This window comes from Corvus hawaiiensis, chromosome 2 (assembly GCF_020740725.1).
Source record: "Corvus hawaiiensis isolate bCorHaw1 chromosome 2, bCorHaw1.pri.cur, whole genome shotgun sequence".
Classification (NCBI taxonomy): domain Eukaryota; kingdom Metazoa; phylum Chordata; class Aves; order Passeriformes; family Corvidae; genus Corvus; species Corvus hawaiiensis.
The window spans coordinates 117,415,678-117,438,550 of NC_063214.1; the positions used below are offsets into that span (position 1 = coordinate 117,415,678).

Here is a 22,873-nt window from a genome sequence, read left to right on the forward strand (position 1 = left end):
AGCAAGAATTTGAAATTGCTCTTGCAAATTGCAAGTCTTAAAAATAAAATCTTCAGGCTCTGTCCCTCTCCAGATACTAATTTTCATAAAGATTAAATCAATACCATCAAGGATAAAAAATGAAAGACAGACAAAGAATGCCATCACCATTTCTGTTGCTCAGAGTTGCTGTGGAACATGTATTTATTGTTCCAAGCAGAGTAGGAGAAGTGAGATTGTGGATGCCATAGGAATGTCTGGAGGTCTGTTCTGTTCCCTCGACACAAAAGGAAGCCATTCCCCAGGGACCCTGAGCTATTACTGCAATGAGCTTTATTAATAGCAACTAATAATGCACAAGGATGACCTGGTAAGGTACATGTCCATAGGAACTCAGGGTCATCAGAGTAAAGGATCACAACTGCCCTTTGTGTTTTTATACTCCATGAGGTATCTTAGGATCTGATTTCACAAGTCTGTTGCCATGCAGGCCCTTTAGAAGATGTTGGAGATTGGGCATTTATTCATAAGGATTTCCTAAGAGAATCTTTTCTGTGGTCAAAACTCTCTGTTCTCCTGGAGTCACAGAGTGGTTGGGGTTGGAAGGGACATCTGGAGCCACATTGCTGCCGGAGGCTCCAGCCTATGGATTATTTTTAAAAACTTCTTAGACATGAGGGAAAATGTTTATATTTACACTTAAGAGATAAGAAGATTATGAAAAGCACTAACAACTTCAGCACAGGGAATTTTCAGGGAAATTAATGACTAGCCGAGGTTAATGGCCCTCAGCTTCATGTTGGCCCATCAACTCTCCCAGTCAGTCATTAATTCCCAGGAAATGCCTTGTGCCTTGATTGTTATTGCTTTAATACATTAAATTCAAGTTAAAGGCTTGACTTAATGTTTAGCCACTATAAAGTAAAATGCAAGGAAATGTTCCCACTGGACATACTCATTGTCAAATATATTTTTGTTTACCTTTTTAGGCATTTAAATAGAGGAATTGAATACTCATTTACCAATTTTCTATGATTTTACTACTCATACTAGTACTCAAGAAATCCTCCAATCTTCTTTGCCATTTATTTAATATTTCATTGGAGATAGCTTATCTGAGTTCAAATTTTATTGAATGTGCCAAATATAAATTATTACATTTAATGATAAGATGAAAAAATTAAAATTTGATCAGAAGTCATTTTGTTGTAGTTGATTAGTGCCATACTAGTGAAAAAAACTTGCAAAAAAAAAAAAAGGCACTATGACTATTTAAAGTCGCCAGCAGAAAGTGAAAAATCAATTACTATTTTGGCCCCAAATCAATTGAAAGGTGGAAATCTGCTGGTGCCAGTTGTCCTTGTGAAACTTCTGCCATCATGACCTCTACCACGGGGAAAAATGCTGTGGACAGGATGATGCCAGTTGACCTTGTGAAATTTCTGCCACCATGACCTTCCCCACAGGGAAAAATGCTGTGGACAGGATTTTTTTCTGCCATGTTTTGATAAACCTGAGATGGATTTAAATTTTTTTAAAAAGCCAAACCAAAAAATCCCACCACCTGGATTTAGTGTGAATTCTGGTCTGAAAGCATGGCTCCCAGCAATGGTGAAAATGTCCTGGTTTTTTTCTTGAGTCATTTTATATGTTACTCATCACACATGCTTGGCCACATACTTAAACACGGCCAGTTCATTTCCCTTCAACACATGAAGAAAAAACTACTTTCTTCAACATCACACTCAAACTGTCAGTGTTTCTATTTCATTCACTGGCTGAATAATGTACTCTTGCCACTGTGGAAAATAGTTGCACATGGGCTGAAAAGCCTGATCTTGAAACTTACTTTAATGTTTCACAGCCAAACCTTGCTTCTGGTGCAGCTCCATTAAAGCCAACAGAGTTATGATGGGGATAAACCTGGCATTGTAATGTGCCTGTGTACTTAGGTGAGGTTTGATTTGATGTGCACATAAAAGCACATCAGAATCACTGCTAGATTCCTGCATTAAGTTTTCAGGAGTCTGGGAAATGTCTTGCAGTCACTGTCATGCGTTGCTGAAGACAGTATACACTTAAAAGTCCTGGGAATGTGAGACGATGCTAAGTCAGGCCAAAATATGAGACAAAAGCTGCCTATAAAGGGATTCAGGCAACTCAGTCTATATTTTGACTGCTACTTGCTGGATGAGTGATATTGTATAAGTCACCTTTTCTCTGCATCTGTTTTGCCAGACTTAAAAATGAGAAAAATGCTCATAAAGAGAGAAAGAAAAAAAAAAGGTTATTGTCACTTTTAATTTGATACTCTATACTAGCAGGCCTGCCAATGCAGTGCTTGTAGTGTAATTCTGAGCTACAATCAATTCCCCCTTCCCTGGGATCAGGGGCTGGGGTTATGCAGGAGTTGGAGGCACAGTGTGGAGACACCCACAGTGTTCATCCATGGTCAGCTCTGAGCTGGAGTGAGGAGGCCAGCTAGAACCCCAGGGGTTCACGCTGGGCATCTCTTCACCCCACAATCTGGATTATTGACCTGGCAAAATAAAGAGCTGGCTGCAATGATAATGTGGTTAAATCTCCCAAAAGGCCCAGTCCAGCCCTGGTAAAATGCACACAAAATGCAGGCAGCCTATTCTCATCCCACCTCTGCAGAAGGGGAACTGCAATAGAAAAGCTACTGAGAAAGAAGAGGAAGAGTGTCAGACATCCTGAATGAAGAGGGTTTGCAGCCCCCTGAGACCCCTGTACAGCTCTGCCTGCAGGCTCAAGGAGATTTCAGTGCATCCATCCACCCTCTGGCTCCTGTGTGGATGACACCTGAGTAACTGGGAAGAGCATTTAGACTGGATGTGAGTCAGGGAGTAACTTCAGAGTCAATGCACAAATGTGAGGTACCCTACAAAAATCTGCTTTCGAGGTTCAACTATCTCCCCATACTGGACAGAACTGCTCCATATTTTCCATTCTTGAAATCAGAATTTCTTGCCTTCTCCTGATGAAACCTTTGAGGTGTATTGGGTAATCTGTCTGGGCATTTGCACTGCTGGTGTCAGCTTTACAAAACTGCCAGCTCTGCTTTGAATGTGCCACGTTCCCCTTTCTCAGCTGGCTGTTCTCCCCACCTTCAGTATCATCCTTGTCACCGGTGTTTTGCTCCACCAGAGGACATGGTCATGGAAATGCCAGCATGGGACAGGGGAGGGGCAGTGGCTTAGGGCAAAAAAGAGACAAAAATTCCTGGCTGTGTGTCTGTCACACCCCCACTCCCCTCGGCAGACGAAGCAGATCCTGTACCAGACCAGCTGCCTCACAGGGCTCTGAAGCAGGACAGGGCTCTGGTGTGGAACATGTGCAACAAGTTGTGGAAGCAAAGAAAGTTTGGGAACAGAGAGTCCAGGAGAGGAATGGTGAGAAAGCTCCCAGAGAGAGTGGGGCAGAAGTTGACAACAGGAGGACGTGGGTCTCACTTGAAGAACTGCAGTGAATGCAAGCAGTCATCACAGCTCTCAGCACCTGAAATTACTGAAATTGGCTTGCAGTGGGAAAAAGTGGGGCTGTACTGGGAACTAAACCATCATTTCCAGCCTGTTTGGGGATGGAAGCAACCTTCCAGACATTGTGTGAACAGGAGACCAGCACAGAGAATTACGCCCAGCTCTTCAGAGAGCCTGAAGCCAGGGCTCTCTGTGTGGTTGTAAACTGATTCCATCCCTCTCAGTGGGGTGTTCAGGCTAAGGGCTAATGATGGTAATTGAAATGTCGACCTTAACGATTTAATTGCACAGCAAACAAATATCATTCAGCTCTACAGTACTTTTACATTTATAAAAAGGAATTGTTTTAGCTACCGTGGTAGATAGATGCAGTGTCAACCACCTGCTAGAACTGCTACAGATCTTCACATCAAAACTGTCTGAATCAAGGTATTGCTTAGTTTGTATTAAAAAAATCCTCAATTTTCCTGTAGATACCACTAATATAAACATTTTGTAGCTGCTCAAATTGCTTGCTCTCCCCTAAGCCAGCTGCAGAAGTATCTACATTTAATATGTTTTCAACAATTGGTCATTATTTATTAAAGTATTATATAAGAACTTTTAATAATTTATCCTATAATAATTTACTTTATAATAGTTTCTACAATATATTGAAATTTTCCTCAGTACAAATAATGGTGTCAAAACAGAAACTGAAACACAGAGGGATTCTGAGGTAAGTTGCACTGAATCTAATAAAAGCTAATAACAATAATAAACAAACAGCACAGCTACTCTCTGAAGGCACTGGTTTGCATAAAGAACAATGAAAAAAAACCATATATGAGTGCCTCTCATAATTTTTTGACTTCTCTTAATATCAGCCATGGCCAGTGTGTTGCCAGGTTTTTCAAACAATACTGCTGCACCTAATTAAAGCATAGTCCTGACTGATCCAAAATTATTTCTCAGATTATTCCTGAGAAAACTGTTCCTGAGATTATTTCTCAGGAGCCAGAGGGCACCATGTATACCCAATCTCTGCCCATGGCAGGGAGGCTGGAACTGGACAATCTTTAAGGTCCCTTCCAACCCTCATCATTCTATGATATTTTCCTGCTTTGGGGGAGCAAACCTGTGCCAGATGGGTGAAACAATTCCAGGGCTGGTGCTGCACCACCAGTTTTGAAGCCAGGCCACTGTGATGCTTCCAATGGGTCTCATCTTCAGCATCTCACCTGGGACTACAACCCTGTATCCCTCTTATCCCAACAGCCGTGATGGGAGCTGACGGGCCACAGGTGGGACTGGCTTCTCTTCTTTCTTCCTTCTAGCTCAGGAAAGGTATCACTGACACACGAGTCCTTTTTGCAAACATTTTATTAATAAAATTTAAAAACAATTACCACAACCCACTCATCCCTTGCCCCTTCAGCAACACACCATCAGACACCTTTCACACACTCCCTCTCTTTTCATCCAGTCTAAGTTTTTCCAAAAGATCAAAAGCTGGTAAAACTGCTGGCCAAGTCATATTTTCCTCTTGTCAACTAGTACTATTTTCTTAGCAGACACATAGGATTATAGCTGCCTTTTTTTTCTCTTGTTTCGAATGAAACTTTGCTAAACACAGCCTGAAATTGCAAATAACTTGCCGGGAAGCTACAGTAAGCAGTTCAAAAGACCATTCTGGCAGTAAAATTATTTTTAGCCAATTACCTTCTCTGTCTCTCTTATCATTGCCACTGCTCTTTAAGCAAGCTGCCTGTTAACATTTGAGAAGTAACTCACAGGGGCCTTGATGTGGTTTAATGTGCTCCTTGCCTTCTAAGGACTCTGCATGTGGGTTTGTTTCATATATCTCTCCTTAGGCTGGGTCATGGAACACCATGGTACTGCACAGCTCACCCAATGTAGTTTTGAACTATGTTTTTTAGCCTGTGTCCTGCAGCCCATTACTGTCTGCACACCTTTCTTTAATATTAGTTATCAAACAACATCTAGGCAAGGGCTTTCTGGGGATGCCAATACAGCACAGTTGAACTCTGCCTCGACAAATCATCCTGAACAGAGAGTTTCTCTTCTAGGATCCATTTAATGAAGGAAAAATAATTATAACATGCTCTTTCTAGGTGTCCAATAGTCTCTTTGTTTATTTGGCCTCCTGAGCTGCTCCTCTGTACCATAGCTCTGCCTGAAGCTTCCTCATGCTGTGCTGCACTCTGGCAAAATCCAGGTCTGGTAGGGAAGCTCAGCCCACAGAGGCTGTGCATGAGGAGTCCACCTCCCTGGTGAAATTCAGTTCCATCCACAACCTCTTTTCATATGTTCATATTTACACAAAGGCAGCCTTCATGCTCCTGACTCCATTTAATCTTCCACATTTCCCCTCCAAACAGCTCATCTCCTTTTTATTCAAATCCTCCCCAGATTCACTTCCATTGTGCATTGTAGATGCAGTCCCTTGGCGTAATGAACTCTCTCACAGCTGTAGCAACTATTGTTGAATTGTCAGTTCTATTTAAAATGTCAGGATTAACTGTTACCCAGCTGGTCATCTGAGCAGGAAGAGCATGGGCTCATTTGCTGTTGCCTGGTACATGGGAGACGTGGGAGATTTACGCAGGGCAGCACCACTGCTTGGTAGGTTAAGAATGAAAAACTCTGGTCTCTTTCTTCCCTGATTAAATGCCACCTCTGCCCTACAAATACCTGAAAGAGAAAATACAAAACTGAGTCTAATTATAATTTTCTGTTAATAAGTCAAGGCCATGTTTTATACAGAAAAAAAAAAGTTAGTGCTTCAGTGCTAGAAATAATTTGTTAATCAAAAAAAAGTGGCTGAGGCTTTTGAGCCTCAGGATCTGTGCCTTTTCAAAACAAATATTGCAGTTTCACAATACTTGCAACACAGCCTGATCAAGGCTAGCACACAGCTTCAGCTGTGGATCCCTGGTGCTGGAACTGCTCTCCATGGAATTTTTGATCCACTTCTACCCAAAGTCCATAAAATGCATAGAGAATCAGAATTTTTAAAGCAAACATTTCAGAAACACAGATTGCTGGTTTGGATCCATACTTGGCCTAGAAAGAACATACTTGGTTGAAATGGATTGACTAATTTGACATTAAGATATTACAGACTCTGTAAAATAAGTTCTACAAATCCTATAGTTTCATCCATTGTCAGTTTTACTTTAGCATTTCCTCTCCTAGGCAAGAGATCATGGCTTTCAGACATTTGTCTCAATTAGTTTGCTTGCCAGTTTAAACACTTGTCCCAATTTAAGATAATTACATATCATTTAAAAATAAATGAATATAAAAAAATCTCATCAGAATTGTTTGCAATCAATTTAAATAATCAGCCAAAGTTATTATGACATGTTAGACTGATAGTATCTGCAGATGAGATCAATTTATCATTTGTTGATCATGGTTCAAAACATAGGTAAAATCCCAAGAAACTGCAATCCAACACTGAGAGCATAAAATTGTATTTTTACAAATTGAACTGGAGGGGAGTGCTGGGATTTGACTGCCTGAATTTATTCCTGGGAAGAATATCAGCCAGAAATCATAGTTGGGAACTCGGATGTTGCTTGCTTTCACTTATTTTAAGTAACACAAGAATATAGAACAGAGATTAGCCTGATATGAATGTGGGGGAGTCTTAAAGTCAAGAAGCCTCCTGTACTTCCAGTGAAAACATTATATATGATCCTCTGGGAAGAGCAGCACTAGGTTACATTTGGCAAACTCTGCAGTGAGGAATGCTGGGCTCAGACACATTTGCAAATTACTATAGACAATTTTTGTATTTTGTAGGGCCAGGGCAGCTTTTGCTGATGCTTTGTATCTGTGCAGGAATATAAATATTAGACTAAAAATAAAACCAAAGACTGAAATGGAAGTTTTTACTGAACATTTTTATTACTTAAATGGAAATAGAATTTTTTTATGCATCCCTAAATACATTTCTGTTCTAATTGGCCTGAGAAGTGACACAGATTGCTAAAATATCTGTTTTCATATATATATGTGTGTATATATATATGTGTGTGTGTGTTTATATATGTGTATATATATATATATATATATATATATAGGGATTCCATTTAGTCTTCCCTATTTGTAAGACTTCACAGGCTAAATAGGAATTGTAATTTTTAAGTGCTCCTTTTAATGTCCTTCCAGTGTCATGTTCTGCTGGCTAGGAAGGAAGACCCTTCACGATGATATTGGGGTGCAGCAAATTCCATCATTTTTATGCAATATTGGAAGGGCACAGAGTGTCTTGTGTTTTAGGGTACCAAAGTGTCCTCTAAAAGATCTTTTCCAGATGTTTGTTTCTTTTAAAACTTTGTTTTCAAAATGTAGCTTTCCAAGTTTGCTCTTGGATGTCTTTTGTTTTGTTTTGAGTAAAAGTTGTCAGATACATACTCTCAATATCAGGTGTGGGAAAGTTCTGGTAAATCTTGCCAGTAAGGTATATTTAAATTATAACTAATTCTAATTTCCTACCTCTCTGGAACACCAGGAAAACAGTGAAATTGCCACTGAATTTTCTTCTATTGCTTCCTTTCCTGGTTCATCCTGTGACCTTCCAGACCAAGAGCATGTCCCCTGATACCCGAAAGTATAAAATTCCCACAGTTTTGTACCTGGGTATTAATTTTGGTTCCCAACTTCTCTTCTGGATAAGGAGGATTAAACTCTGTTTCCTTTGCATCCAGTTGCAAAACACCTGCCAACGTCAACAGGGCCAGAATTTCACCTAGAAATTTCCCTCCACGCCACCTGTGAGGTTCCTGATGGTGATGGCATGTCCCCAGCTGGAGCTCTGACTGCTGCACTTCCAGAGCTCCCAGTGGGATCACACCCAGAGGACGAAGCTCAGAGCATGCCCTGAAGTGATTTTAGTTTTCTAACCAGTAAATGGCAGCTTCTCTCTTCTTTCCTTTTCTTTAACAAGGAAGACTTGAGCATGGCTTTTTATCTATTATTATTATTATTATTATTATTATTATTATTATTATTTTAAAATATACTTTTCGAAGTGCAAAAATAAAGTACAAACACTTGCATGTCTGCTATGTCACATGTTTATGTCTTTTACTGCTCTTTAAGGAAAAAATGGAGATGGACTTTTGTGATTTAGTTTTTTACTATAAGAAAGTGAAATTAAAATAAAACTGTATTTAGTACTGCAATACTGTTTTTTATATACATATAGGTATATTTATATCTATGCATATACATATATATGCATAGATATATTCATGTACATATATATATAGAAAGACATACACATGTGATTTGAGTTTGCCTGGCCAAACATTAAATTGCAGACTGTCCCTCTCGAGATAAAGCTATTTTTTTGGACCTTTGTTCGCTGAGGAGAATACAGCCTGCACATGGCTGTTGAACTGAGGAATGTAGCAGCAGTGTCAGGTCCGTGTCATGCCTCCATCATGGGACTTAGAACTCTTGTTCAACCCACAAGAATAACTCACTATATGCTCTACACAGAAAAAAAATAAATCTAAATGTGGCTGTACTGAATCAGTGGATTTAAAAATCTTTGTGTGTCAAAAATTCACTTCTTTTGATGTCAGTCCAGCCAAGTTTAGTCTCATGGTCATATGCATCTCAGAGTCAACTTCCTCTTTCATAGAGTCATGAAACCCTGCTGAAAAGCAGACATTCTGTGGTTAAGAACGTGTTCAGAATTTAGGCTGAACATTATCAGAGCCATGATTCAAATAAAGGATTTTTGAATTCCAAGAAAGCATCAGTTCCCATGTACCTCCATTCATACTTTGCCTAGGGACAGCAAAGTCCTTGTCAGGAGCATCACTGCAGTCCAGAGAAGGCTGGGCACCTGCCCGGGGCAGCACCTGGGCGTAGAGATGGACTTGTCATGTCCTGAATTGTGATCCCCTTTTAGCTCTTCCTCTGTCCACCAAGACAGAGTGAAATGTATTTACAAATACCAGAATTAGCTGTACCATGTGATTAGTTAAGCCCTTTTTTAAAAACATGTGGGCTGCCCCCCTCTCCACCACAAGCCTTATAAATAACTTGCTTCCTGGCTGTTGTGTTGACAAACTGAGCTCCTTCAACCACCTCTGCCACCCCCACCTTCTCCCTTCACCAACACATGCTACTTCTCAAGACTTCAGAGTTTATTTATCAAGCATTTTTGGGAGGTGGTAGGAGAGCAGGATGGAAAAAGGAATCAGATTGTTGACAAAAATCAAAACCATCAATTAAAACCAAATCCTTTCATGTCACATGTTGGTACACACAGGAACTAAGCCCCAACCTGTTTTGAAAGTAACACAATGATTAGCATGGAGTTGCTCAGGAAATCTTGAACTTCAGAAGCCCACAGGACTTTTTAGGTGACACTGAAGTGGACTGAAATCCACCCAGGTGCTGCACAGAGCCGGACACTTCCAGCCCGTGCCCTGGTCAGCTGGCTCAGCAGCACTCACTCGAACATCCCTTCCCAGGCTTTATGCTCTTACTTAAAGGCCAGCTGATGGCTGGCCTTGTGAAAATCCCTCTTCAGTGCCAGTGATTCCATCTGCAGGATATTGGAAAGTAAACTGTCCCCCAGTTTAAATGCAAAAGCCCTACTTTATACTGCATGCAAAACATAAAATACCTTCCAGTAAGTGCTTCACATCCAGTGCTTTATGCACAGGGCTGAAGGGTTTTCTGTCAGAGTCATTAGGATCCAGGAATAAGTAGCAAGAAGTTTCAAGTGACCCACCACAGGTGTGTTAAATGCCTTTTAGAGGTTATCACTGTCTCGTGTTCAGGAGTCTCCCAAATGCTGACTTGTTTTTTACCTATACAAAGCATCTGATGTCACTGGTGTGTGTGGGTGGAAAAAGCTGTACAAAGGTTAAACAAGTTCTTTCATCCTTGCTCATGAAAGTAGGCTCATATTGCATTTCCAGTAACTAAGTGCATTATTATAACAGATTGGGGATTTACTTTCTGCGTGCGTCTGTACCTCTGGTGACTAACTGGCCATGTGCTCTCCCCATTCCTCATGATGTTGCTTAAATTATTGCTTAATCTGAATGCTCTTTTGGCCTGAGTTTAGAAAGGTAGTGCAGCCAACATTTCCCACTATCAGTGAGCAGCCTTTCTAGCACCGCACCACAGAACCTGCTTGCAGGCTACAGAGATGAACATTTTAGAAATTACAGTGTAAAGATTGTATCCCATAAAACAGATTGTTTCTTCAGCCAAGTACTCAAACAGAAAGAGGTCACTGAGTTCAACATAGGAGCACTCATTTGCATGTGAGCATGGGAAAAATCCCACTGGTGGTAGCTTAATATTAAGCAAAGGATTATGAGTTTTGCTAGATGGAGGCCTAAAAGAATCTAGAATCAGTGGAGTTACCTCAGCGGATATTATGCACTAGAACTATCCAAAAGCCTCTGATAAAGTGAGGTTTTTCCCAGAAAGACTGTTCAACACATGGGAGCCCAGGATGCTGGAGAAACCCTCCTCATGGCTGGAATATGAAGGCCATGCACAGGTTGCACTCAGAGGTGCAGTTGGAGGCTGAGGAGCTTTACGTGAGTCATTTTTTGCCGGTGTAGCTCCCGTGCTGCAGGAGGGTAGGTGTATCAGCACAGAGATCATCACAGCTACCTCAGGGAGAGCTCTCAGCCTCCCACACTGCTGCCAGCTCCACCTGGGCCAGCCAGTTCAGAGGCAGCTCAGATGAGTCTGCACCAGCCCCAGTGCCAGCTCTGTGCTGACAACTGCAGCACAGCACAGAGGCGTGAGATGCAGAGTAAGAACAAAGAACCCAGATGGCCCAGCAGAAGCTGAGCTGGGGTGTCTTCTAGCAGAGCTACTGGTGGGAATGAACCCGAGAAAGGGATGTGTGCTTATGTGAGAGCATCTGCAGAGCACACACACACAGAGAATCAAAGTCGTTTCAGCTGGAAAAGGTATTGGAGATCATCGGGTTCAACTGGTAACCCAGCACTGCCAGATCCACCACTAAACCACGTCCCTCAATGCCACATCTACACTTTAATATATAAGAATTAATATATAGAAGACAAATTGCTGGTCTTTTAAATACCTCCAGGGTTGCTAATTCCACCACTTCCCTGGGCAGCCTGTTTCAGTGCTTGACAGCTGTTTCTGTGAAGACATTTTCCTAATATTCAATCTAAACCTCCCCTTGATGGGGACTTCCTTCTCTTGTCCTATGATTTTCTACTTGGGAGAAGAGACTGATCCCCACCTGGTCAAAACCTCCTGTCAGGGAGTTTTAGAGAGTGATAAGGTCGCCCCCAAGCCTCATTTTCTCCAGGCTAAACACCCCCAGCTCCCTCAGCCGCTGATCATGAGATTTGTGCTCCATCCCCTTCCCCAGCTCAGTTGCCCTTCTCTTTACAAACTCCAGAGCCTCAGCATCTTTCTTGTCGTGAGGGGCCCAGAACTGAACACATTATTGGCTAAAATTGAAGAAATTTTACACATGGTGACAACCCTAACAAGGCCAGGTGAATGGCAGCCAAGTACATGCTGTTAAGTGAGAAGAAATAACAATTAGTAAGAAGAATTTGGAAAGTCACAGACACCTTATTGACTTTAAACTGCTACACTCTGGAAAAGGGTTGGTTCACTCCTGACAACAGCTCTGCAGGAAAGCTTCTGTAGAGTGTGGAATCTGTGGGAAAAAATTGACAAATTGTATATTATGAGGCGTAAGACACAGGATGGAAAACATTATAAACAGTATAATGTGATAGGTACATGAATAATGCACTGCCAACAGGGACACTGTGTTCAGTTTTGGTCAGTGCTTTTAGAGGAGATAATACAGCAACAGAGGGGATTCAGATAAAAAATAATTAAAATAAATAGAGGAATGAAGAATTTTCTATGTGAAAAGATAAAAAGGATTAGGTCCATTTAATTTAAAGACAAAATAAGAGGGAATATATTAGAGGTTTCAATATGATGACTTTGATACAAATGAAATATCCTGTGCTCCTATTCAGTGTTTCTCTCATTCAAAAAAATTGGAAACATTGCATGATAAAAATCCATAAGGAGTGATAAAAGACTGCATTTTTTCTCACAACACCAATACAAAATTACTCTCTGTAATTCTTTCTTCTAGCAGAATTAAAATGGACTGAATGCATATAAAGAAAACTAGAATATGCAAATTCAAAAAGTTCAAGAAATATTTTTCACGAAGTTGTAAACACCATCTCTAGATTAAACAGATCCTGCTCTGATATTGTATGCCAATTCCAGCATACATTCAGGACAGGGAAGAGAAAGCATGGGAGGGAGGGTGCCATGAAAATGGTTTTTCTATAACTGGTGGCATTATGACTTTGGATATCTTATGCCCTGTTCATGAAGGTAAGATTCATCCTGTTCCAATAGCAAAGCCTCTCCCCTATCCTTGCACTGCCGTAAGCCAATGAACTTTAACCTCTGTATGTTAAACCCACTGCCAATGCAGACCCAAATCATGCCTGCCCTGTGCCTCAGGCCGGGCTAACACAGAGGAGAAAATCCACTTCTGGTGTGAAAATGGAAAAAAATATTAGCCTGACAAATTATTTTTAAAAAATACTGAGAGCTATTTGTAACTGTTTGGAAAAAAATGAACAAGTCCCAGCGGAGACAGACTGGCAGGCAGAGAGTGGAGGAAACATTGCAGAGCTAATTAATTTATTACATAAATCCATAGCTTAACAACTGATTAACACTCGATATAAATGCCATGAGCAAAAAGAACATGAGAGCTTTCAGGAGCATCAACCAGCATCCTTTTGGGAGGGCAGGACCGGTGTAGTACCGAACCTTCAGGAACGAGTGGCTCATCACACGCTGCATGTAGTGGCCAGATTTTTCCAAAACCAGAAGCTCTTCCTTTCCCATACCTTAAAAAGCCAACAAAACAAAACAAACCCACATGCAGTACAATGAAAGAGAGAGAGAGAAAAAAATTTAAACCCCCTGGTCTTTGTAACCCAGTTCCTCCTACATGCATTTCCCACAAACTGTCAACATCCCACAGGAATCTACCCACGTTGCACATCACAGCACAATGCTCCCGACAAAGGCATCTCAACCCATGATGTTTCAGGCAGCCTTTCAAACCGCCTTCAGTGTAAGTAGGTTCAGCAGCTCTGTAATTAGGTGTTAAGTTTGATCAATCCAGGAATTTTTGCAGGGACAGGCTTCTTTGGCTGTTCAGCATGATTTATGCCTGTGTGGTCTGGCTGGAAGGAATAAAGGGGGGTTTGTCCCATGAAGAAAATGAGACTTTCCATACTTCTCGTGAAGCAATTAAACATATGTTCAGGTTCATCTCTATTTAAAACAGCCTTTAAACAAGCATGGGGACCTCAGTTGTCCTGTTAGTTCCATGGAACTAAAACAGGCAGGTGACTACTCCCCCTAAAGGCTTTAATTTATAAACATCAATAATAATAATGTTAATAATCATTGTCATAACAACATCTGCTCAGTTTGGCTTTACATGACAACACCAGGCTTCAGGAGGGAACTATGATAAATTAAAAACACAGGTTCTTACCATAAACAAAGCTGGGGAGACAGCATTGGGAATAACACTGATCCCTGCCAGTACAGTTTTCTTTGGTACATGCCAGAGTGTTGCAGGGTTAAAATGGCCATTTAAAATGCCTCTTTGGTGTGTGATTAACTCTCAGCAAGCAAATATTCCTATTGACACTGCAAACTGAAGGCTGTGTCATATGTTTCGTTTTAGTCTCCAAAATCAGGGGTTAGGACAAAAGAAGGTAGAAAAATATCATTTTAGGAGATCAGGAGGTAAAAGACAAAATGTAAGATAAAATTATAGGGCCATGTCAGCATCCAGTTCTCCAGAGGGCTGCACAGCATGTTTTGAGGTGTTTCACTAATCATTGCATTGGTACCTGTTGAGAGAGGTGCTGCTAATGACTCTTCTCCTACTCCAAACTCTCTGCCCAGAATGGGAATAACAACAAATTTGGCAATCAATTCTTGAAGTTTCAGCACCTATCATGTCTAGCACAACTCACTAATCTAAACATGCATCTGCCTCTGTTTTCACCACACACATACCTTGATTGCCACAAAGCCTGATTTACACTGTTATCTCTCAGGTGTATTCGATGCCTTCCCTGCGGCCCCTTTCAACTTCCAGATGAACTTTGGATGCACCATCAGCCAGACAACATATTTTGGCTCTATGGTTTCCAATGCTCTGTTACAACTGATACTCTGATAGTCTCTTTATTTTATTTAATTTGCCTTCCTATAAATTTCAGTTAGCAATTATGAGAAGAGTGAAGAGCCATGGGCATGCAGAACTCAGTGGTGTTCAGGGACAGCTGCCACACTGCAGGTGACTGTCTGACCACACTGTGATAAAGAACAGTAGCTCTGCTTACTGTAGAAGAGTTTTCCAGATGAATTTTTGTTTTTATAAATCTAATCTTCATTCACACTATCTTCTCTTCCTGAGAAAAATTACAGCATTTTATTACTGGTTATTTTTCTGAAGTAACTTTGCTTTTGCGGTTGCATGTGGTACAAACAAAATCTTTGCATTTGCTATATATGTGTGGGTATATATATAAATACAGATATGCACAATAAAATATGTGGAGGTATCTTGATTATGCTCATTTGGGGGAAAGATTCAAAATTACAAAAGAGCAAGTTCGGTGGTTAAAAGACATATTTTAACTGGGACATGGTGCAATTCTTTCCTCTGATCTCTACTGTGACCTTATGCAAACCACATTATTTCAGGAAATGTTCTGATCTTTCTAGTCAGTGATTGTGAAGCAGCATTTTAAAGGAGGGTTTTCAGGAATATTGAAGTTTCTTATTCCATGGAAATGCAAGGGAGGAGAAAAAGCACTCTTATCTTACCTAATCATTCAACAACTTGTATTAATGATACATTCATACACCTAAAAACTTTTTTGGATTTATTTGCATGTTAATATTAATGTAAAACACATTGAAAGACAAATCATAAAAATTAGAATTTTAATGTCTGAATCATCATTTAAAGGAAAGGGTGACAACATATGGATGTTGTATATTATGCTTATGTATATTAGATGGTCCTAAGCCCCTAAACCTTGAGACCGGCCTGAATGAAGCATCACACCTCTAAGTTCATGGTAAGTGATTTAAATATGAAACATCTGGAGTTTTAGACAATTATGTCTAAAAAAGTAAAGCTTGCAGCTCCCCCAAATATACTTTTTTTAAAAAAATAATAGTTTTTAATTCTTGGAGTACTTCTGCAGTATCTTGAAATAAGAGAGGTTGCAATGGATCTTTGCCCAGCAGACACACTTGGGAGGAGGATTTGGGGCCAAACTTTTCTGTGTTGGCTCCTTGTAACTTCACAGCACACTCAGTGCTGTGGGTTCCCATCCACTGGGTCCTCTGACTTTTTCAGCTCAGTTTCCACACCCTTGTGAGCTGCTGTCGGGACAGTGCTTGAGGATGTGGCACACGGGAGGAGAGGATAAGGTGGATGAGATCCAGTGTGGTTCACCCCACGTTACACTGGAGAGATGCAGCAACACCTGATGGACAGACATGCTCAGCCCACACCTTTCCCATTGTGTGGCCACAGCTCACAGAAACCAGGAGGGGAAGGGACAGGTTGGGCAAAAAGCAAATGTGGGGGTGCTGACCTGTTTTTATTTGTTTGCTTTTTGTAAAACTCATGGTGATAAAAAGGCAACATAAATTAGTTACTCATCATGTCTGCAATTATTAAGGAGAGCTGTTCCTAGTTTCAGTCCAAATTATGGTGCTAGTAATTTCAGATGGTTTTTTAAATCGGTGTGAGAGATTGCAGAAAATCTGTCCCTGAAAACAAGCAGTGACCATGAAGGTGTAAAATGAGATAATTTCCGCTAGAAACAAAAGAAAAAAATGTTAGTATTCAATTACCTCAATGATAATTAAAACTTGTATCTGATGGCTGTAACTTAAGCATCGACTTAGGAACAGAAACCATTTTGTTCCTTGTTGGTCCTAATTTACATTCCTACAACAGTGCTGGAATAAAAAGACAGGCCAGTGACCAAATAGAGGTGTTTGTATAGCCTTGAAGCAAAACACTTAGGATTTAAATTCCCTTTACTGCAACATGAGCTTGGTTAGGGCAGATTGGCTCTTTGCTTTCATTCACAACAGGCACAGAAGCAGCCAAGTTCAGGTTCAAGAGTCTCTCAAAAGGCTCTTCAAGCCCACGTGCCTTTCTCTGGCTTTGTGGTATGAGAGCAGTGGGCTCCTCAAGCTCTCCAGAGCTGCTGCAGCACACCTGCCATTGAAAACCTCCAGCGGTGAAGATGAACAGCAAAACTGCTTCCATTTTTCAGATGGAAAAAAGTCCATTGTCAACAAACTCCTCCACAGAAAGCAAAGGAGAGATCATCACCAGCACGTTGTAGGGTGGTGAAGCCCCCACCCACAACAGGTACAGCATCTCTGAACACCGACAAGGAAACCTGAGCCTTTCTTTGTTTGCTTTCTCCTGAGGAGGTGTGTGTGGAGGCCGAAGCCCTCTTAGCACATCGAAGTGGGACCAGCCCATCCTGACTGTGGGGACCCAGCAGGCAGACCCCAGCTCCCAAAGGAAACAGTCAGGGCTGCACAACAGAGAAGAATAAATAACACAAAAGGAGGGGAAAGAGCAGTTATGAGAAACAACCTCTGAATGATCACATCTTGATGTATTTATTTACACTACTTTTCATAAATTCCACCGGCCACATCCTTAATCCCAAAGATTCTGAACTATGCAGCAGAACCATTATTTTCCCTGCACAGGGATGCTTTCACTTTCAAGTCGCTCCTTGGAAGCGCTTTTACAATTAAGTCTTTATTAAAACCTTTCAGAATAAATAGCAGGTAAACTTAGAACAGGTTCCCTCCAGGTTTTGCCAGTAGACATGCAAGTGCTGCATGTCCTGAGGGACAAGTGATTTGTTGCCAATAACCTAACAGAGTGCTCCTCACAAAAATATTCTCCCTTATTCCTTAATAAGGTCCACATCCCACGTGTCTGCTCATGCACACTCCTAAAGTAGACAGGTGAGAGACTGGGCAATCTCTGTTTCTTCAGGATTTTTTTAATCTCCTTTTAAACAAAAATGCTTTTAAAATTAATTCATCCTAAAAAGAAGGCAATAGCTCCTCCTTTAATGCCTTTAACTCTGTGGGAAAACAAATGGTTCCACAGAACATTAGCAGCAATCACAGGGCAAACCATCTATAGTTAATCAAAGTAAACATTACAGAGGACACAAGTTTGCTTTCGCTTACAGTAAAGGAGTGTATATAGATATCTACTTGGATAAATAGGCTTCTCAGAAGGTTTGGTGGGTTTTTTTTTCCTGGAGAAAGCCCATAAAACTTGGAAATTCCAAATAGATATATTTTTATGTCCTATTGTGTAGTCATTCATAAACTTAATGTACATTTACTGTAAAAGTACCATTGCCACTGATTACTACCGACTTATTTCAAGCCAAATAATTTTGTGTAACAATCTCATAAGGAATACATTTGCAGTATTTTAAATAGCTAAAATTAACTGATCATAGATGGAATTAAATGGAACCATTATGTGAAAGCCCTGCTACTATGCAAGGTGTACTTTTCACACAATATGCTTATCCCAGCCACACTGGCCCCCTTTCTGAAAATTCTTTTCCTGCATTGTTCTAGCCCAGCAGTCATTCTGCATATTGACGTTCCTGTGCAAATAAACACGTGTAGAAATGAGGCTCCTTGGCATTTCCTGAACTTCAGAGTGTTTTCAAGTGCACTTCCTAAGGCCTTTTACACTTGAGAAAGACTCGTGTAGTTTAAAAGAAGAAAGATGAATTCTCATGGCACTAACACATGCTTTGTGAAGAATATAGATTTTGCAATGTGTGCCATACTATCCACTCGGAATGTGCTGCTGTTGTAGAGAGAGTCACATGCTTGTTTCTCTTGAATAGAATTATGCTGTGAATAAGTCACTGTGAATCAAAGTGTCTCCTAAACCAATAAAGTACTGTACAACAAGCTCAGTAATAACAGAACAGGGTTCAAAGGGTTGCAGGCATTAAATAACGTGGTAAGATGGTGATGGTCAAACATACAAGGTGTGTGTTTAACTCTGGAGTCTTTAAGAAACTTTCAGCCTGGTTTAATGACTCATCAAAGATATTTTAATGCTGCTTTGCAAGAGGTCTTTATCTTGCTGAATGTTATCTTTCCAATAAATTTCCATTGCCCCTCAGGCCAAATCATTTCAGTAGAAGTGCATTGATCAAGGAGTGTAATGATTCTCTTCTCCCACACCTGTCGTTTCTACCATTTCATTTTTAGTAGGTTTTTCCTTGATTTTCTCAATCATTAGCTGGTTTTATGTCTGGGAGAGTGTACAACAGAACAGAGGGGGTGCATACTTAGGGCTGCTCAGCACAGCTCTATCATCCTGTTTTTACACCAACATAAAATTGGTTTAACACAGTGATAAACCAGGCCTCTAACAGCCAGTCCTTCGTATCTCAAGAAGACAGAGTTAATCTCTGGATTTTGGGTACCCTTAGTCACTGCACAGTTGCTCTCATAGCTGCTTTTTGTTTCATAATTAAGCTCGCTGCTCTGTTTTGCCAGTCCCTCACATCTTGTGTAAGCCTGTGTAATATCCAGAGCACAGAAGCTTGAATGTGCTTAGTTTTGAGAATATTCATCAGACTGGGGGATTTGGGTTTGCAGATTCCCTGTCAAAGGTATCTCACAGCTGTGGCTTGATAAACTCAAATGCTCGCATTTGCTCATCATCCAGAAGGAAACAAAACTGAATTGATACATGTAGCTCAAGAAGCAAGTTTTTATAAGGCAGATGCAGAAAGACAGTTCTGGCTCCTGGGATGGCTGTGTGAACAGGAAGGATACCTCCCATCATGCCAGGGTTTGACGACTGCCGCTGCAGTGAGTCGGACTCTCTTTCAGCACTGTTTCGACATCCAGGCAGCCATCACTGTTAGAGCTGCACTTTTGTGATAGCTGTCACATGAATTTTGTTTTCAGCTGGCTTCATGTGTTTTTAAATCAATCCACAGCTCGTGCCATAAGGAGACATTTGTTTCTTAAGAGGAGAAAGATGCGCTGAGTGATGTGGGAAGAGGGACACCGTGAACATGTTCAGAGGGGCTCTCAAGGATGCCAGCCCCACAGCTAGAGCTCATGGTTTCCTCTGAATATCTCAGAGGCCCTTCCAAAGTATCTCCAGCCATCTGTGTCCTCTCTATATGCTGTGGTCCCATGTCTCTGCCCTGCCTGCTCCCTCCCACCAGGGTGGGTGGGATCTTGCCTGCCTGCACAGTACTGAAATCCATTTCTGCCAGTGCAGGTAAAAACAAGGACTGCGAGGAAGCATCAGGCTTTTAGCAAAGGCAGGTCCTGCAGCCCCTGGGGCTGGTGCAAGGACAGGAGAGGAGCATGTGATGGGGGCAGTCAGGACATCGAGCTGCCAGTGAGCTTCATCTTCTGGTTATGGTTTCACATCTTGCTGAGTCCTGCCAAGGAAAAGAGAGGAGACCCTGCCCCTCACCTTCTCTCCTCCCCCAGCCACACGGTCCTGCCGCATTCCCTTGGGATGGTTCTGGTGATCAGATAGCCCTGGGGCAAATCAATTCAGAGAATTGACCTGGTGGAAATCCAACACTGCACATAAATATGCAAGTAAAAGAACAATTTACTGCCAGATATGTCAACCTGTCAAGTGAGTGGGCTCGCCCTAAGGCCACACTATTTCCAGGAGGGAGAAGGGTGCCTGCAGCTGGGGAGAAAGGGCAGGGGAGATGGAGCAGGCCCTTTTCAGTGGAAGGTGAGCACTGACTTACCAGGGCTGCTGTTAGTATGAACTCACCCCCTCTGGTTCTGTGCTACCTGTGCTTAGGATGGAAGGGGGCTTAAGAGGGGACAAAATTCATAGAGGAAAATTTTAGTTTCTGGAGGTTCATTCAGCAGGGTTGAATAATTAATTAGTGGAGAGAAACACACTTCTCTGGGCAAGTGGTTATGTTATCTCAGTTGTGAGATGACTTTACCTCAATTATATCAGAATACTTTATCTCAGCTGTGATCATGGAAGGAGCCCAGAGACATCTACAGCTACCTGAGAGGAGGTTGTAGTGAGCTGTGGTCTGTTTCCTCTGCCATGTCCCAAGTGAAAGGACAAGAGGGGATGGCCTGAAGTTGCATCAGGGGAGGTTCAGATTAGATACTAGAAAAGAAATTCACTGACACAGTTGTCAAGTATTGGAATAAATTGCCCAAGAAGCTGGTGGAGTCTCTGGAAGTGTTCAAGAACCATCTGGATGTGGCACCTGGGGACATGGTTTGGGGGTGATTATGGGGGTGCTGGGTTGACAGTAGGACTGGATGATCTTGCAGGTCTCTTCCAACTTTGATGATTCTGTGATTACACCCTCTAGGGACAAGGCTGCTTTGTGAAAATCTGTAACAGCAATGATTTTCATCTTGTCCATCAAGACCCTGGAGTTCTCTGTTAGAGGGCTGAAGGCTGGTAGGGTGACCCACTGCCCAGGATCTGGGCTGGCTGCCTCACCTCCTGACAGCCCCCACAGAAGTCAACTGTAAGCCCAGGAGTCTGTGGACCACAGGTAGAAGCCCCTGACCCCACAGAACTAGGAACTCAATTCCCTCTGCACAGCCAAAGCAGCAGAAATTAGGAGGGAGCAATAACACCACTCTGCTATTGGTACCACTGAAGTAAAGATACATAGTTAACAAAATTGTTGGATTTTTAAATATGTTTATTTAAAAATATAGAATATCTATGTGTATTTAAAAATAAAGAATATCTGTATTTAAATTAAATTATCCATGTTTTATACTACATGCTCATGATGCTCACCTTGCACTTTCCCCATGGAAACACGTATGACTTATCATGACAAACCACTAGCCCTAGTGAAGAGCAGACCCAAATCTTTGGCAGGAAATGATGCTATGTATTATAAAGCTATTTTATACTAAGCGTGCATGTTTTCAGTCTAATGCAAGGTAGAGGAAAAGCCCCAACTGTTTTTCCTAAATGGATAGAATCTGGCTAATTTAAGACAACCAAGAATAAAATTTCTGAACATTTCGTACTAAAATTAAAATTCAAATAAAGCTAAAGAAACAAACCTTCTCAAATGTTCTCCAAAGAAATTGTTATATTTTGCTATCGTGGAATTTCACCAGGACTCACTGAGTTCTTTTCAATTCTCATTTTATTCCTAACCAGCTCTTTGTCCTCTAGTTTGGACTGATGTTAATTTATAGGATTTGCTGCCACCTTTTTCAGTTACTGAATTCAGAAATATTCCTCTTTAAGCAATCTTAGCTGTTCTAAGTGTATTTTGGAATCATTGGACTGCCTATTAGTGAAACTAATAATTTCAGGTTGTGCATGTGCTGTATGTTAAGAGGTCCAGTTTCCATACTTAATAAACATACATAATAAAGTTGCTGAAAATTTTGTGCCTCTGTGTGCATAGAAGGAAACTACCTCCAAAACTGGTAACATTTGGAGAGCAAAAAAAAATGTGGCATCTTTGTCTCTGCTTTATGAAATTCTTAGGTTTCAGCAGTCATGCACATGGTGCATATGGTCTGTCAGTATAATTTACCTGAGTTCATTCACCATTTTAGTCAGTGAAAAACTCACCACCTGTGCTACGTGCTAAAATATTGATAAATAATAGATATGGAAATTAGTTACTCTTAATGTATAAGATGTTGCTATGTTAATAATTTCCCACAAGGCAGACGGAGTTTGTATAATTAAGATCATTTATCTGTAAAAAAGTGAGTGTTTGAAGTTGCCAATGATATGTATCACAACATTATCAGAAATTATTAAAAAATCCATGCTGAAAAAAAAGGAAGGGTACATTTCTCCACAAAGGCAAGATAATGGAGCGTTGGAGATTTTGAAAATTCTAAAATGCTAGACACAGAAATAAAACGTTTTGTTTATTCAAGATTTGTTTTTCAACTCAAATAAAATGCTCTGTTTATTTAATATTTGTTATTCAATGTAAGTGTGAAGACTGACAAGAATGTTATGTAAGTAACTCAGTGAAACTTGCAGGACACAGCATCATCTTATTTACTTGCTTTTAAATGTCTGCTCAATGCCATGAGCACACAGGACCTGTGCTTTGTTTAAAGTTCTGATGGATAATTCAGGGCAAGTAATTCCATCTCCCTGTGTTTCATTTGTTCACACTCATGTCTGTGCTGGAGGATACTGGGATGTATTATTGGAAGTATTAAGGGTTTGA

At 40.9% G+C, this 22,873-nt stretch overlaps 1 long non-coding RNA gene across 2 annotated transcripts in view; it reads right to left on the bottom strand.

The window, feature by feature from the left end:
• Positions 1–12,091: 12,091 nt before the first annotated feature.
• Positions 12,092–22,873, bottom strand: part of LOC125318965 — a 126,093-nt gene continuing 115,311 nt past the window's right edge. Inside the window, exons 5-6 of one of the 2 annotated variants that reach the window (XR_007200552.1) lie at positions 13,332–13,411; positions 12,092–12,177 (exon numbers count right to left, since the gene is read on the bottom strand). This is a non-coding gene — a long non-coding RNA (uncharacterized LOC125318965). The remainder of the gene's footprint in view (positions 12,178–13,331; positions 13,412–22,873) is intronic. The other variant, XR_007200550.1, reaches the window with a different exon arrangement.